The sequence below is a fragment of the Athene cunicularia genome (assembly GCF_003259725.1).
Source record: "Athene cunicularia isolate RWA chromosome 1 unlocalized genomic scaffold, athCun1 chr1_part1, whole genome shotgun sequence".
Classification (NCBI taxonomy): domain Eukaryota; kingdom Metazoa; phylum Chordata; class Aves; order Strigiformes; family Strigidae; genus Athene; species Athene cunicularia.
Window position 1 is genome coordinate 85,420,165 of NW_020799091.1, and position 16,763 is coordinate 85,436,927.

The 16,763-nt window shown below is 37.7% G+C and overlaps 1 long non-coding RNA gene across 1 annotated transcript; it reads left to right on the plus strand.

Moving 5' to 3' along the window:
* Positions 1 to 6,347: 6,347 nt before the first annotated feature.
* Positions 6,348 to 16,578, plus strand: LOC113486096. Its single transcript, XR_003399533.1, has 3 exons — positions 6,348 to 6,448; positions 8,850 to 9,085; positions 14,470 to 16,578. It is a non-coding gene; the product is annotated as an uncharacterized LOC113486096 (long non-coding RNA).
* Positions 16,579 to 16,763: the final 185 nt, after the last annotated feature.

Here is a 16,763-nt window from a genome sequence, read left to right on the forward strand (position 1 = left end):
ATCCCTGCTGGAAGCATAGGAACAGAAGCTGCCACTAAAGCTATAATTTTTTTTAAACATTGTAGGTCTTTGCTTTGACTGAATATATATCATGCTATTTATTTCTGTTAAAGTAATAAAGTAGACATGAACTTTTTAGGATGAGATATAGTATAGCATAAGGTTTAGCCTATGCAAAACAGTTAGCTGCTGAGTAACAAAGGAGGAAATAACTGAAAAAATAACACTCACTTAACTATACATAGCTTATTACGCACAACTTTAAGCATATGAGAAGGTTAAACCAAAGGCTGGACTAGAGATGCACTGATTCCAGATAAAGTCTGTCACACAGTATCTAAGTATCTGAGTATGAAAGCAGTATTAACTCTCTCAGAGAACATTATTTGAGCTTCTGGAAGCAGAACAAATACCCTTTATGGCATTTTACATTCTGTAAGTTTATTTAAACAATAGAGTTGTACATGACTGACCCATCATCTATGCTCCTTATGGACTGAGCTGCTGCACTTTTCCCATGATGAATCTCTATCTATATTAACCTGAAAATATTGTTACCTGCATCAAAATCCTTGCTTCTTTGCTTCTAATGTTTGAGGTACTTCTTAGATTAGAAACCTCAGTAAAGCTAATTAATGCAGCCTATAATAATTTATTTATATGTGTAAGTGATCAAAAAATATTAAATAAATGCTTAACATTATGCACTACAATGGGATTACTCAAAGTTAATCAAGTTAAACATATGTCAGATGGCATGACTGAGGCCACTGATTTAGACTAACACACAATAATTCAGGAAGAAGCAAAACTCTCTTGAGCTGGATACTGTGTTGACCCAGACTTTGTTGTTTGTTTTTTTTTTTTTCTGTTCAGATGGTGGCTCTTGACCCTATGAACTGTAAAGGCTAGAGTCTACTCAAGTGAGTAGGAGGTTTCTTCTTGCCTTATTTTCACATGAAGAATAGTGTTTGTAAATATGACAAGATTAATAAATCAGGTGTTAGTATTGGTAATAAAAGATCTGAGGAATCACTAGAGTGAAGAAAAGTAGATGATAATAAGAGACGATCTGTAACAGATAGGCTAAAATAGGACATAGCTAAGCAATATGCCTTTTCTAGCCTGGCTGATCTTTAAATGTCTCTGTCAACACAAGTCAATTGTCCTAGAAGAGGGAACAGACTGTGGTGCCAGTAGAAGTTTGCTGCTGCATGTACTCACCCAGGACAGCAGTTGTCTACTGATAGCTTGTTTCGGTTGTGGTTTATAAATGAACCCTCAAAGGTCTGACATTTGGAAATCCAGTTGAAAATTAATGTTTCATCCAAAATCCTAAACCAGATGGTACTTGGCCAGTACTGCTGTTTAGAGCATTTCAGTGTGCAAGTAGCTGGCCGGCTTCTTTTGCTGAGTGTTCTCTTCTGATTCAGTAGGCTATAATCCTCTTTTTAATGTTTGGGACAAATCATTCACCAAAGTCATGGTAGGAGGTTGTGATTAAATGTACAGTTCTACACAGCTTCAAGAATCCCTAAAATACCTGGCTGAAGCTAGAGTCTGATACACACCAGAAGCTGTGGGAAACAAAAATGTATTTCCTGGTCTCAGTGACATGAACTAAATTAGCAGTCTGAAGCCAAACACCTTTGCTGGTTGTAGTCTGATACCCGCTGATGCCAGTAATTGCAGTTACTCTGCTAAAATAAGCAAAAATGATCATTGTCACTGACAATCTGCTCTGAGATAACAGCTCTTGCTAACAAAGGGCTTGATACCATGGTAGCATGTGCTAATGTCACAAGATGATATGCACAATTTCTCTGAGGTTTTCAAGCATATATCAGACACCTGGCATGTCTTCCATATACAACATATGAAGGAAGCCACTTCCTTGCTTTCCTTCTATAACGGACTATTTCTTTATGAGGTTTGGGTCATACTCTACATTATTTGGCCATATGGCAGTTTGGATACCATTGTTTTTTGCTCTGGTTCTTTGCCAGACCTTTCACTTTAATTGTACACATTCTGTATTAGTACAGAAAAACAGAACCTTGAGCTGTTTTGAGCTGGCAATGTTGATAAAATGGTGGAAGAGTGTTTTACCTTGTTAAAAAGTCCTTTAGAGACATGCTATCCTTATTTTTCAGTTTAACAGTTCAGGCTTTGGATGGTATGTGCACTTAAAAATAAATGTCTTTGGAATACCACAGAAATTGATGAGATTTTTTGAGACAGTGAAGGTGTTCTAGCTCTATAATAATTTCAGTTTGCTGAGGGAACAAAGGCTAATAAAGGTAATACTTATATTTAGTCAGTGGTGTGTCTCCTACTGCAGCATGACAGGAGGAAAAGAAAAGCCCATGCACAGTGCACCAGATATGCACAACTGCACATACAGAGCTGTGAATAAATCTTCAAGACAGGCTGCAGCACTGTTTTTCTTCAATGTGCTTGAGAAGAGTGCCTTCAAGGCAGTGTGTACAGCGGAACTGGAAGAGAGATGAATATATATGTTATCTGCAGCCTGACATGCCCTTGTGGCTCTGTTCACCCTCCTTGAGCTCCTCAGCTTTCCCCACACTTTGTCCCAGAAGTGATGCTGCTGCCTCATCTGCAGGGTGCTCTGCTGGCTCTTTTCTCCTGAGGATATCCCTTTCTCATGCTATTCATGGAATTTCTAATAGTGTAATTTACTACTACATAGTTGTTTAATATCAATTCTACTGTTAAATAAGTATTAACATTTTTAATGGTGTTTGTGTGGGGAGGCAGAGGAGTCTTTATAAACACTGGTACTTCTTGTTGAGGTACCACAGTTGTATCACCTACAGCTGGCAGGAACTGCATCATGCTCTGTATATAAGACCAGAATAAATAACTGTTACCTTATCCTCTGATCTATTACTTACCAGCATGACTGTCTGTAATTTTTATATCTTTTTTATCCTAGACATTACAGGCTGTCTAGACCTTCCTGTGTTAGTTTTTTTGCAAAACAGTACACAGTGGGGAATTTATTTGGGAAGAAGGTTTTTAAATATTGATAGAATGCAAGTAGCAAGTAATAGCTTTTTTACTGACTGCCTTTCATTGTTCTAGATAAGAATGTTGCATTGTGTTGGCATGATTTAAAAGAAGAAAGAGCCGTTTTTTTGCACACCTGCTTTTAAAAATGTTTAATATGGAATTAGAGTATGGAAATAACTGCCCTAAAATATGTACTCTTATTCACTATGTATTTGTCCTTCCTGATGTTAAAAGTTATGAATATATAAAGCAGTCAAGGTGAATCCTACTTATTGCACAGTTTCACATATGCAAATCAGTTCAGTTCGAGACCAACTATGAGCAGCTGACACCTGGTAAAAGTAACTCCCCAGCCTGTTTGTGTGCTTACCTGCCTACATAACTTCTATAAAACTTCATGCTGAATCTTATGATTCCACAGAGATGTTTTTCAATGCAATAATGAAACAGAAGAATAAATGCTTGAGAAGAATTTGCATTTGCTGACAAAGAGTAGAGGTGCATACATTAAAATGGTTAAAAAAATAGTCTTAAGTCTCCAAGTTAAGCACTAAAGTTGAGTAAAGTTCAGAAAAATTTACCTAGTAGTCGTAAAGCTGGATATTTACAAATACATTGGTGGCATTTTTAACTCCGTTGTGAAATGTTGCCACAAAGAAGAACCTATTCTGGGCCTTGTCTCTATTCACTCTCTCTGCCTTGTTTGTGGTTCAGGGAATGTGGAACAGACAACAAAAACCAGGCATGTGCTGCCCACATTTTTTCTTCATGTAGTCCTTAACTAGCCATATCTTTTTTTGCAGTTTTATTGGATAACATTCAGTTATGCATTAATTTTGACAGATGCACTTGAAAGTTCTGTTCAAATGCAAACAATAAAAAGACTCATCCATGATATAGCTACTTATTAGTGACTGTTTATGTTGTCTTAAGGCTTGCTAGCCAAAGAAACTGCATACACTACTCTAGGCACTGAATAAACACAGTGTTTTAGTATAAAATCCATGCTTAAACCAATGTAACTATTAATCAGCTTGAATAGACTTACCCAGAATAAGGCCTTATAGTTAAAGCTATAGCACTGCTTATGAGTCAGAACACATCAAAGTAATGTCACAATAAAGTGGTCTCAGCCTTCAAAAGTGCTTATATATATGGTTAAGATAATTTATGGCAGAGGATTATATTTTCTCTTCATGGAAATTTTGTAGACAGGGCTGGAGGCAGGGTTGGGAGCAAGGGCCGTACCAGTAGATGCTTAGACTACCTGGCCTGAGTGCTCTTATGGCACTTCTTGTTCGTCCCTGGTAAAACTCTGCACTTTTTGGATAACAGCTTTATCTCAGTGTCTGGGCAGAGGGGTGGATATGCTCTGTGTGGTGGCTTGCCTGTAATCTTCTTCCAGTTATACTGTTGTATAACCACATTATGCTCTGCTGACATCAAACACTTTTGATGGAATGTAATTTGAAAAGATGGTAGACATAATTCTGGACATAAAAATGGCATTTTTATGCATAGAATGCATATGAAATGCATAAAAATGCATTTCTATCACTAGCAATGTCTGAGAATATGGTTTAGAAAACTCCTGTGTGACAGCCACAGAAAAAGTGAGTTTGCAGTGAATTTTGTGTTAATTTTCATAAGAAACACAATGAGATGGAGATGGAAAGATGCATTTACCAGCCAGCTTCCAGAGGCATTGCATTTTTTTGCCCTTTAGGAAATGTGCAGAAGGAGGCATTTTTAAGGCGCTTACAGTCTAGCACTTGGCACTCATATTAACAATGAAGTGGTTAAACGCACACAAACATTTATTGCAGTGATTGTTTCAAACAGCTCTGGTTCTGTATTTGAAAAATTCAGTGTCATTGGGGACATCCCAGCTGCCTCAGGGCCAGAGAAGCTATTTTCTAGGTCCTCTGTGCTAGGAGGCTTAAACTAGCAAAGAGTGATTGAGTTTTGCCCTCCTGAGCTCCTTAAGGTTTCACGGTTGTAGAAGCAAAGTGACTTACAGCTCTCCTACAGCCTTTAAGCATTTTTATGCATATAAAATTTGCAGTGCTGAAGTGCTAAATTGGCTGATCTCTGAGCCAGTTTACCTCTACAAGCATAATAGTTCAAGAAGTTGACTATAGTCAGAGGTTTCTGTTGAGGATAAAGTGCCTGCAAAGATTTTGTGGTTGGCACATTTCCCATGCTTTGGTCTAGCTTTTGCTTGCCATGTCCTGTAGCCTGACATAACTGCAAAGAAACTGTGCCTTCATCAGCAGAGATAAAAATCTGTTTATTTGAAGACTATTGTACTTTTAATTTGTTTTAGAGCTCACTTCTATAGATATCTGCTGTCTATATATGAATGTGGATATCTAAATAGCTTTCCTTTGTGAGACATGGGTCAGGGCTAAAACTCCCACAGTTTGCTTATAAAATGTATGGTAATATCAATCTTGTTGTGACTTGAAAAAGATGTGTTTTAAACAGCTGAAACTATGGAATAAATTCTTCCTCTCCGTCACCTCAATATTTTCTCACTCAGGAATTTACATATGGCAGCTTGGTAGCCAGCTGTGCAGAAGGAGGAAGATGGGCTTTCTGAGTAGCAGAATGAATACTGAGCCAGAGATCCAAAAGCCAATGACATGATTTCTAAGCTTATCACCATCAACTTCATAATCAACAAGTATAAATATTGTGTAGATGAATCCCAGCTAACAACTCTTCCCTTTCATGTAATTGGAAGAGAGAATAATCCAGGTCACTCTTTGTGATGGCACTGTCAATGCAGCATCAAGTGAAGGTTTTAATATATTTTTTTTTTTCATTTTGGGTGTGTGTTTTGTTTTTTAGTTAGGTAACGAACAGATTCTTGGTGCACACAGAGTGAAGATCTGTTGAGTAATGCAATGCTGATTTTGTACAAGTACTTTTCTAACAATGGTTATAAAATTGCTCAAATTTCTCCCTATGAAAAGCCATCAAGAGATCCAGGAAGAACTAAGAAACAAGGAAAAGTGCCAAATATTTGTTTCCAAGCAAGCAGTGGTGTGTCAGGAGCTGTTTCTTAAGGTGTTGCCTGATGAATTATGAAAAAAGATGAAGTACAATTTTCAGACATAAAACGGTGCATTATATGGTTGACTTCATTCTTTGTCATTATTCTCTAAGTTTTCACATTCAGAATCACATATGAACTGATTTTGAGGTCTGAGATATATGCTGTGAAACTCCCTTTAGCCTCACAGATGTATGGTTTTGGATGTCTGGAACATGAAGAGAGAAGATGGTTGTTGATTCCTTGTATTCTTCTTCCCCATCAGTGGTGGCATTTGCATGACATTGGTGTGTCATCTAAAACTGAGATATCTCAGCTGGACTGAACTACATACCTGCTAGCACTGCAGCAGTCTAAGTGAGTAGATACAGGGTAAGATCTCTCCTGTGCATTTAAATGTAAAGGTTTATATATGCTCTTCCTCCTTCCAAAAACTGCAAGTGATGGACTTGAACCTTGAAGTCACTCGTCTTGTGATGTGAGTGAGAGCTTTTGCTCTGTGATAGACTGTTTATGGTGTGGTGATTTTTGCTTTCTTCTCTGCAGCTTCTACTCCTGCTGAGTAGTTAGGAGAAGTCACAGTTTCACAGGCAGCATTCAACAGCTGCTTCTTTATGGTCTCTGTTTATCTGGTAAACTGGAATTGCAGTGAATATAACCATGAGATGTGTCCCCTGCCCTCTTGGCCCCTAAGAAAAACCTCTCTGTATTTGTGTTAAACATTTCGTTCATTTGTTCAGTAAAGAACCGCTGCTTTGCCTCAAGTGATCAACCTTGCAGAAAGAAATAATGACAGGTGAGAAACAATATTCACAGCAGCAATGTTGCAGTCAAGTTAATTGGTTTGGTGAGTGGAAAAGGTGAAGATGTGGGCCGCCTTCATTTATGCTTTAAATTACTAGAGGAAGATTTCCACTTAAGAGAAGAATTATTGCTAATAGTGTTTCTGAAGTGTTGATTTACTCATGTCCAGTTGTAACATATTCTGGGAACAGTTACTTTCCTATCTCCTGAAAAAGCGAAAAAAAGGATGGTGGCAGAGTGCAACCAGTGAACCATAAAGTAGTCATAATTATTTTGCATGGAATAATTCAACTTGTCCATGCAATACGAATATATTGAAAATTTGAAGGGATTCAGAATCCAGATCTAGTTTTGTGTTTTGCAATAGTTGGCTAATATTTTAAAAAAACTAACCCCAGATTATTACTACAAAAATCTCCACTGTACTTCAGGGATTTAATATATACATGGGAATTTTGCACTTCTGAAAGTGTTGCATTTCAACATTTCCATTTTCTGTTAGAGTATTCTCCTCCTTAAGACAGGTAAATTTTAAAGGACAAACAGAAGGACTGTGATGGTGCTATTCAGTTCTACTTCCAGGTGTGCCACTACCTGATTTTGAGGTTTTATGAAAGTCATATTATGGTTCATCTCATTCTCCAACACAGAGAGTCACGGAGTTTTAGACAAATGGTAGGTAGTATTCATAGAAGTACTGTTGCACCACCTCATCTCAAACACAGGTGCTATTCTCAGCTTGACAAAATACCAGTAAAAAGAATGAAGTAAAATGAGGAACAGATTAATAAAGATCAACTTCTAGAGTCAACCTAAAATGTAATTAGCATATTTTTCTGAGGAAAATGGTACAAAGTAAACAAATGACCTTCCATTTAAGAAATACACTTGCCTTTTAAATTTTGCTACTTTGTTTCCAGCTAATACTGAGACAAGACATGTCTGATGTCTGTGTCCTAAGTTTCTGGATAATAGATGAAGAAACCTTGTCAATTTATTAGAAAAATACTGTTTACTGTTGGAAAAAAGGGAAAGACAAATTCCAGCACCTCAGAAAAAAAGATTAATAAGAATTATAACTGTAAGGCTATTTTTACTGTATGATTGGTTTGCTCCTGCTGAATTTTAAGAATTGCTTAATTTTTTAAATACAATATTACAGAAGATGATTTCTGTAAGGGATTATTTCTTTCAACTGCTTATTTAGTTAGGTGAAATGTTGAAGCTTATAGTATTTAATTTCTGTCAAACATGGACAGTTCTCAAATGTCAAGAAAAATAACACCTCCTAAACCAGTAAACTGAATTTACTACTCCTGAGTGTGACTGAAAAATAAAGCAGAAACTTTTGAGTTTTAGACTATATTCTGTATCACAACATTTTTAAAGCTATAATTAAATGCTAGATCAATTTGTTCTTTGAATTGAAATGTGATACTTTTAATAGAAAAATATACCCAAAAGGAAGATTGTAACTCCTAAGTATATAGCCAGAGGAAATCAAATAGAGGTGTTTTTACAAAGAACAAGATGCACTTCTCCTAATTAAAACATCAGATACCAGTTTGGCAAAGATGTAAACTTTATTTCAAAAGGAAACATCTCTGCAAAATAAGCTTTTGTGTTTGAGAAGAAATATTTGTGTAACATGAAAGAATTTTAAATTAAATATGCCAAAAAGAAGAATAGTGTGGATTTGAAGCTTATGATGTCATACCTTTAAACTCACATAAAAGTAGCTTTTCTATCTGTCCTTCCTAAATTTCTTAGTAATAACAATATGATAACAAATTGATTACAATAAGGCTACTCTTCAGTTTCTAATCTTGACATTCTTCAAATGTTAATGAGAACACTGATGACTTGAAGGTGATTTTAAAAGAGAAAGGATACCTAATATAAAATGTGGTTGACTCTAGTGCCCTCTCAGACCTTGGTGTTTCTCTTGTCTCAGTCCCATGTGTGCATTGTCTTCTTGAGCCCACGTCCAGCAAGGCTGAGCATGTCTTCCCAGTATGCACACATGGACACACAGAGAGGCAGACACATACACACACAGAGAGGACCTCACAGACCAACAGAGACAGCACATTGCCTTTATCAGCCCCCAGACTTGCATGGACATGACCAACATGGATGGCCACTTACTCTTCTTCCTCTCCATCTGACTGTAACTGAAGCTTACTAATGGTAAGTACACACACCTTCACTCACCCGACTTACAGGCACATACGTTCACAGACTCACATCTGTCTGATTCCCCTGCCCAGATCACAAGCCTCTCACCTGTCACCAGCTCAGACCTTGAGTCTTTATAAGGGTTGGTCTCCTCCTTCTGTGTCTAGTCCAGCTTGAAAGTTTGCTAGAAAACATGTACACAAATGCATGCACACACAGAGAATAGAGGGCAAGGTCACACAGAAGATGGGAAGAGGATTTAATAGGAAGGTAGTACAGATGACAGTGATCAGGTAAAAGGCTTGGGCAGAGAAGAGTACTGGTCAGCATCTTGCTTATGTGTGACTGGCCATGTTTGCTCTCTCTTCAGTTCCTCCTCCCACATTTGTTCTTCCTTGAAATACCTTGATGTCTCTGTTTTCCTGCCTTTGTTCCTTTCTGTAAACATCCCCTAATAAGTTTCAGATTCCCATATCCCCATAAAGCATCCCATGAGAATTTTTACACAGTCCCAAGTACCTCATGAGGTTGCTTTCATGATACTCTTGTGTCCCCCCTCCTTATAAGCTACAAATTTGTGCTGAATGTCCCCACAGCCACCCCTGGTGATGCTTCCCAGGGCCATCAGCTGGTGCCTTGAGAGGTACTGTCCTTTAGACTCTCTCTGTTGACTATTGATCATTACAGTTTGCATGTCTGTGTGTTTAACTTTCCTGTTTTCTGTCTTTGCCTCTTATATTGAAGAGCTGTTCACTGGACAGCTATCTTTACAGATAGCCTTATATTCCACATCTCCTTGCACACAATTGCCAACTGAACTTTAAAATGAAGCAAAAACCCGACCATTGTTATTTCTGTAATGTGACAGGCAGAGACAGGACTTCAGCATTACTGATGAGACAGAGTTTTCAAAAGTACTGTCAAAGTAATCTTCTACCCTACCCCTTAATGCATTTAATGAACTACTGAAATTCCACTGTAATCCAAGCAACTAACATCTCAATCCTCTTCTATGCCAAACCATCTTTGACAGTGAATTCCTAGAAAGGAGACAAATCTAATTTTCACCAGTAGAAAGAAATCTAATATGAATTATAATTTGCTAATATCTCTGTGACAGTTTCACGACTGCTCTTTAGATGATTTAACTTTAAACAAGGTGTAAAACTGTCTTCATTTAGATAAAGTTTAGTTATGATTATAACTACTTGCCAGATGGGATCTACCAATATCTCTTGTCCTTGTATAGAATATGTTAGTAATATATGATGGAGTGGAATAGGACTTGATGCCATGATGATCAGATGAAGTAAACTCCTTTTCCTAGTTTATTTAGACTACAGTCTCAAACACAGAGAAGGGCAACGAAGCTGGTGCAGGGTCTGGAGCACAGGTCGTACGGGGAGCGGCTGAGGGAACTGGGGGTGTTTAGTCTGGAGAAGAGGAGGCTGAGGGGAAACCTCATCGCCCTCTACAGCTCCCTGAAAGGAGGGTGCAGAGAGCTGGGGATGAGTCTCTTTAATGAAGTAACAAGCAATAGGACAAGAGAAAATGGCCTCAAGTTGCACCAGGGAAGGTTTAGACTGGATATTAGGAAGCATTTCTTTACAGAATGGGTTGTTAGGCGTTGGAATGGGCTGCCCAGGGGGGTGGTGGAGTCCCCATCCCTGGAGGTGTTTAAGAGTAAGGTCTATTTAGCACTTAAGGACATGCTGTAGTTGGGAATGGTCAGTGCTAGGTGAACAGTTAGACTAGATGATCTTCAAGGTCCTTTTCCCATCTGTACCAGTAGAAAAGAAGTTTTAGTGTCCCCAGGTGAGCAGGAAAAAACCTGTGCGCCAGGGTAAAGTCCCCTAGAACAGGCAAATCATAGCTGTAATATAGTACATGGCAGCTGTACTGAACCAGACAATCTGGCTGAGAATACTGGAGAAAGAGAAAAGAGGGAGATGAGGAAGGATTTATGCAGACCAAAGTATAGATTAGGGTGATATATGGTAACACTGTCATCTTACCAAATGACTTTCTAGTAAAACCACAAAGTACAGTACATCAGATTTGGCATGGTCACAGTCTTTCCCATGCCTTTCCTCCCATGTTCCTATTACTTTCAGTTTCATAAAGACTCCAACACTTGCCAACGGAAATTCGGTTCCAAACCATCACACCCTTTACTAACTTCCTGACAGGTCATTGCTGTCTAAAGGAGGAATGCCACCAAGACTGAGAGCGACACTTAAACTCATATTGTACTTCATGTAATCTTATTTATTCTCAGACTAGTGAGTAAGCCTTAATGGTTTTTCCAGTCTCTCCCAACAGACTAGAGCATGTAGTGTTTATTGCCCATTCGCCCAGTGAGCTCTCCCATCCTGGAGAAAAAGCATAATGGCCCTGAACAAAGGAATAAAAAACTGTTGGGATGCCAGCTAGCAATTTGTGTAGCAGAATTACATTTACCACAGGGTGGAGTAGTTTCTCACATATAGAGCCTCTGGTTTGAGAGCAAATGTTCTTATTTCTGTGTGTTGTGGCAAGCACTGTGGAAAACCTGTGTTTATCCAAGAACAGACTTGCTGTGGCTTGATTGCCTGGGAGTCTGTCTCTCAGAAAGGACCTCTCACCTTGCTCAAGGCTTATCATAGGAGACAACATATTCTGAGTCAACAGGAGCTCACATGGGGGCATTACGGTAGTCTAGTGTGATGCTTTGGTTCTAAAATCAGTCTGAGGTTGGGATGGGGTGGAGTGGAGCATCCTCAGGTTCAAAAATGTTTCCCTGGGAGGGAAACCTATGACATACCTAATACATAAAATACAGATATTGCAGCAGGAACATGTCTCTGGATCAAAGTGTGACATTGGACAAACCAAGCCGACCATGAAACCCAATGCTACAACAGCTTCTCCTCACCACAGGAAGTTGATGTTGCAGAGAGAAAGCAGCCTAAAGTTTCTGATTCCTACCTAGGTTCACACAAAGGATAGGGGGAGTGTCCAGCAAAGGTGGATGAAAATTTTCTTGCTATGCTAACAGGCTAGCACAGAGTACTTTATCCAGGTGAATTGAAGACCACATTGTGAAGCTGAGAAGAAATAACTTCCAAGTGAAATTCTGCCTCCATAACGGAAGCGCCAGTCTTGCAGGACTTTGCTTTTACTACTGATTTCATATGAATGCTATGCACACCTGTAGGATGCACAAAGGGATAACACTTGTAAGACAGAAACAGATCAGTAATATGAAATCAGAAATTACTACAGCAGTCTTTTCTTTAGTGAGAGTATTTCTTTGGTGAGAATTGAAAGTTTGGACTATGGGCAGCAGCACAAGACAACAATGATTGTAGACTATTCTCTCAACTTTCCATTGAGATGTCTTTGGTTTTAGTTAAAAAAAAAAAAAAGGACAAGTTTTCTGCTTCTTTCAAAATTCCAAATTCTTCCAAATTACAATTATCCCTCAGTCTGTGGCTCAGATGTGCCTCGGAGTACAATTATGGAACCACAAATAGTCCCTGAACATAACAGTTTAAAGAAATGTTGGCATCAACAAAAAATGAACTGAAAAAACACTTAACAGAATGTCTCTTCACCCTGCCTTCATGATACTTTTACATTAATGTATACTTCATTGCATTTCTTCTTTTTAAGTGATGGCAAATTCTGTTGAATTTTTGAAGAGTAGGGAAGAAAACCTGCCTACATCAGAAACAATTGTGCTGTGCGAACAGTGAACATCACTTTGGAGCAGGTTTTGTTGCATCTCTTAATACAGTATATATATTTGGTTCAAATGTGAATTACCATGTTTTTCAGTACTTTTAAAAGAACTTGTTCAGATTCATTTATTTATAGTTGTTGTGTGCACCCCTAACAGTACAGAAATTGGGTGGAAAAGTATGATTTTGACAGCTTATTTTGATTTTTGAATCTGCTCTGACTAGTTTGTGGGCATACAGCATGAATCTAAATGTAGGGAGACTAACAGATCAAATGCATACATATGGTGCAGATGACCTGCATGTGCAGGAAAAGCCACTTGCTGGACTAGAGAACATTTGCACAGCAATGCGTAAGAGGTAATAAATGACATACATTGGATTAACTGCACATATTCTGCATACATGTTCTTTGTGTATGTGTTGAATGCCCTGAATTCAGAAAAAGTCAGGTTTACTTTGTCCATTGCAATGAACTGCACAAATTCCAGTGGTAATTTATAGTTTATAGTTTGGGTGCTGCTGCAGAAATATAATTCTTCCATTCAGTCCCTGTTTTTATTTCGACATCTATTAATTGCAACTGTCTAACAAAAAGCAAACCTCTTTGTTTTGCAATCATATTGACATACATGCATTAAGGGAAGAACATATTTATGATTGGTGCTTTTTAATGGTCTGTGTGTCTCCTTAAAAAAGATGAGGATGTTTACCTAATTGTCATTTTAAATTTGATTTAATATCTGTATACAAGGTATAAGACATTAGATGGCATTTTATTTCCTTCATTGATATTTCTGGCAAAGTCTACTTAGACTAATTTTAGACGTCAGTGTTGTGGACATCTGAATGTAGACTTCTTGCACCATGCTCCTGTTAAAGACCTATGGAGAAAAATTCTAAAATAGTTCAGACGACTCATGTCTACAAGTACCTATTTCTCTGCACTAACTATAAAGGGAGCTCTGCTGTGTGTTAAGATCAGATGTACAGGTATTCTTTAAAGATGTTTAAAGTTTGGTGAGATGACACTTGTCAATTCAGTCTGTGATCAGTGCAAAACTAGTTGTTACAAAATTTTTTAGTACAGAAGAATCTATTTACCCAGTCACCTTTGTTTAGATATCAGAATTATCTTACAATTCAGGTAAAGTAAATTGAGAGTTTCAGATACTGAGTTTTTCAAATAATTTCACAATTCTGTCAATGGTTGAAAGTGGAGAAGGTTCACTGGCTTTCTCACATGTCTCATATTTACATTCTTTTAAAGATCTTGACAAGCAGGAATCAAGGCTTTGTTCCTCCAGTATCTTCTGTATTAGCAGAGGGATTCAAATCTCTGACAAAGCAGCTCTGTGTATAAGAGGTAACTTACAGACACAACTTGCATTTACAACAGAAAAAGGTCTAAAGAGAAGTAGAAGCAAAGGCTTGTTGAAATAATTAAAAATTCAAAGGGACCAGGCACTTCTGAAATCTGATAACACCAATTTTCTTAATGGCTTTCTATTTTTTCACTTCACACATTTTAAAGTCCTCTCCCTCCCATACTACTCCCCCAGCCCCCCAAGTATGGAGCATTTACGTTTGTGCATAAGTATTACGTTCTCTGAGTAGTAATTGTAGTTTGCCATTTATTCTTCAATAATTGCTTATCTTTCTGTTCCACTCTAGGGAGCATCTGAGGACACCAGCTGGCTGAATATTATTCTTCCTCCATCATCTTTATTTATAGACAAATAAAAGAAGCCTATAGGAAGAACCAATGGTTTCTTTTAACCTTAAAAAGTGCCCCTTGGAATAGCATGACCCTTCTGTTTAAATCCCATGCTTCCTGCACTGAAATTTTAATCAGTTCAGTATAATTCCCTGTACACCAGTATGCTTCCCAAATACTTCAGTCTCCAGACTGAACAGCAGGCATTTTCCCTCACCCCAAATTCTTCTTTCTCTTTTACTAATAAGCTGGAAATCCAATAGCATTATTTTACTTCTAATTTCGGTGAAGTGCCTCCATTACAAAAAGACAATAAAGCATTGTGCTGGAAGTTTGAACAGTCATTTGTCATCCATGGAGCAATTATGCTGAGAAAGAGTTGACAGAATGGACCACTTTCTGTTAATAGTGCCAACACTCTGCTTTAAAGCAGACACTATCCACAACCAAGCCCAGCTAATGGGTATGTGTCAAAAATGATGTTTCTGAAGCAAAATCTTGGGTACTTAAGATATTTCTATTTCCTCCCCCAGACATCTGAAGGCGATAAATGAGAAACTGCCACTTTTCTATGTAATTATTTTCTGAAAAAAATATTTGCTGATAGCTGACTATCCTTAATATTGATTACTTGAAAAGGTCAGAATGATTCCTTGGTATTTTATTAACTTTATAAATAGAAAAGGTAAAAGCAAAACGTGAAAGGTAGCAGTGTGGTTATTCAATAAAATTAAAAGGGTGAAAATGGGAAAGACAGTGTAGATATCTCAGGCTGAAATATCTGTGCAAAATAATAAGAAAAAAATCTAGGTTATGTATGGTGTACAGACATAATTAAAAGAAGCATTATTAGGAGTGAAACAGAAAGAAAGAGAAATCAAAACATGTCACCAGGAATAATGAAGAAAAGGTCACATTTTCACTTAGATTTAGAAAGTAAGTATCTTAGTGGCATGCATAACAAGGAGATAAAATGTGCATCAATTGGCGCATACAGCAGAACCATGTAGAAATTTTGAGCTATATGAAGTGCCGCAGTTATTAAAGTTAAAAGGAGAATTTCAGTCAGCAGTAATATTTTATATTCAACAGTCAAAGTCTGAGACAACAGTGCTTTTTAAATGGCTTAAGCCATAAACCAGCCAACAGCTCATGCTGGTTCATATTTTATTCTGTTGTGATTTATATGCTTTCTCAAATTTGCCATATGCCTTCTAGAGACCATCACATTTAATCTCTAAACAGGAAAAGATGCTGCTGGATTTTCTGCTGATTGGCATTGCCAAAGTGCTGAGGACTTCATGCTTAAATATCTTTGATCACCATAGTCTGCAGATGTAGCCGAGAGGCATTAGTTATAGACAAAAAGGGAAATAGTCACCATTTGTTTTGATGACACTGTTGCACACCAAGACCAGCTGAAGGCCACTGCCATTTACCAATTGGTCCTGTCAATTAAGGAAATATTTCTGGTCCCTTCACCACTTTGTTTTCATAAGAGGTTGGAGAAGGGAACCTTACTGTGAGGGTGAATAGCTGTCCCAGTTTACCATACCAGTGCAAAGCACAATAGAGTGGTATGTTATGTCACCCAAGGTATCATTTTATTATCAACAGCTACAAGATACCTCAAATCAAATCTCTTTGTACTACCACTGAGCAAATCTAGGACCTATTTGCCACATCGTATGTTCATTACTAACATTACTCCCATTAAAAAAAAAAAAAAAAAGAAAAAGAAAAAGAAAAGATACTCTATAAGGTATGAAGAAGCTTGAAATAGTTTTGAGAAATCATCTCTCCATGTTTCTGTTGGTCAAATTTGGATCAAATGAGAAGATTCAAGGAAAGGAGCCTAAGGACTGGTAGTGTTAGGGGTGTCTTTGAGCCTGGTACTGTCTGAGACACTCTTTATGTTAACATATGCACCATCTTCTAAAGGGATTCCAGTACCTGTGTACAGCAATCCCATCCTTTCACACTCATCAGAAATGGGAAAGCTTCAAAAACCAAACACCCTCAAAGCCAAACTCCTTCTCTGACCCCACAGTGAGACTCCCTTCTTTAAACTCACATAAAAGTAGCTTTTCTATCTGTCCTTCCTAAATTTCTTAGTAATAACAATATGATAACAAATTGATTACAATAAGGCTACTCTTCAGTTTCTAATCTTGACATTCTTCAAATGTTAATGAGAACACTGATGACTTGAAGGTGATTTTAAAAGAGAAAGGATACCTAATATAAAATG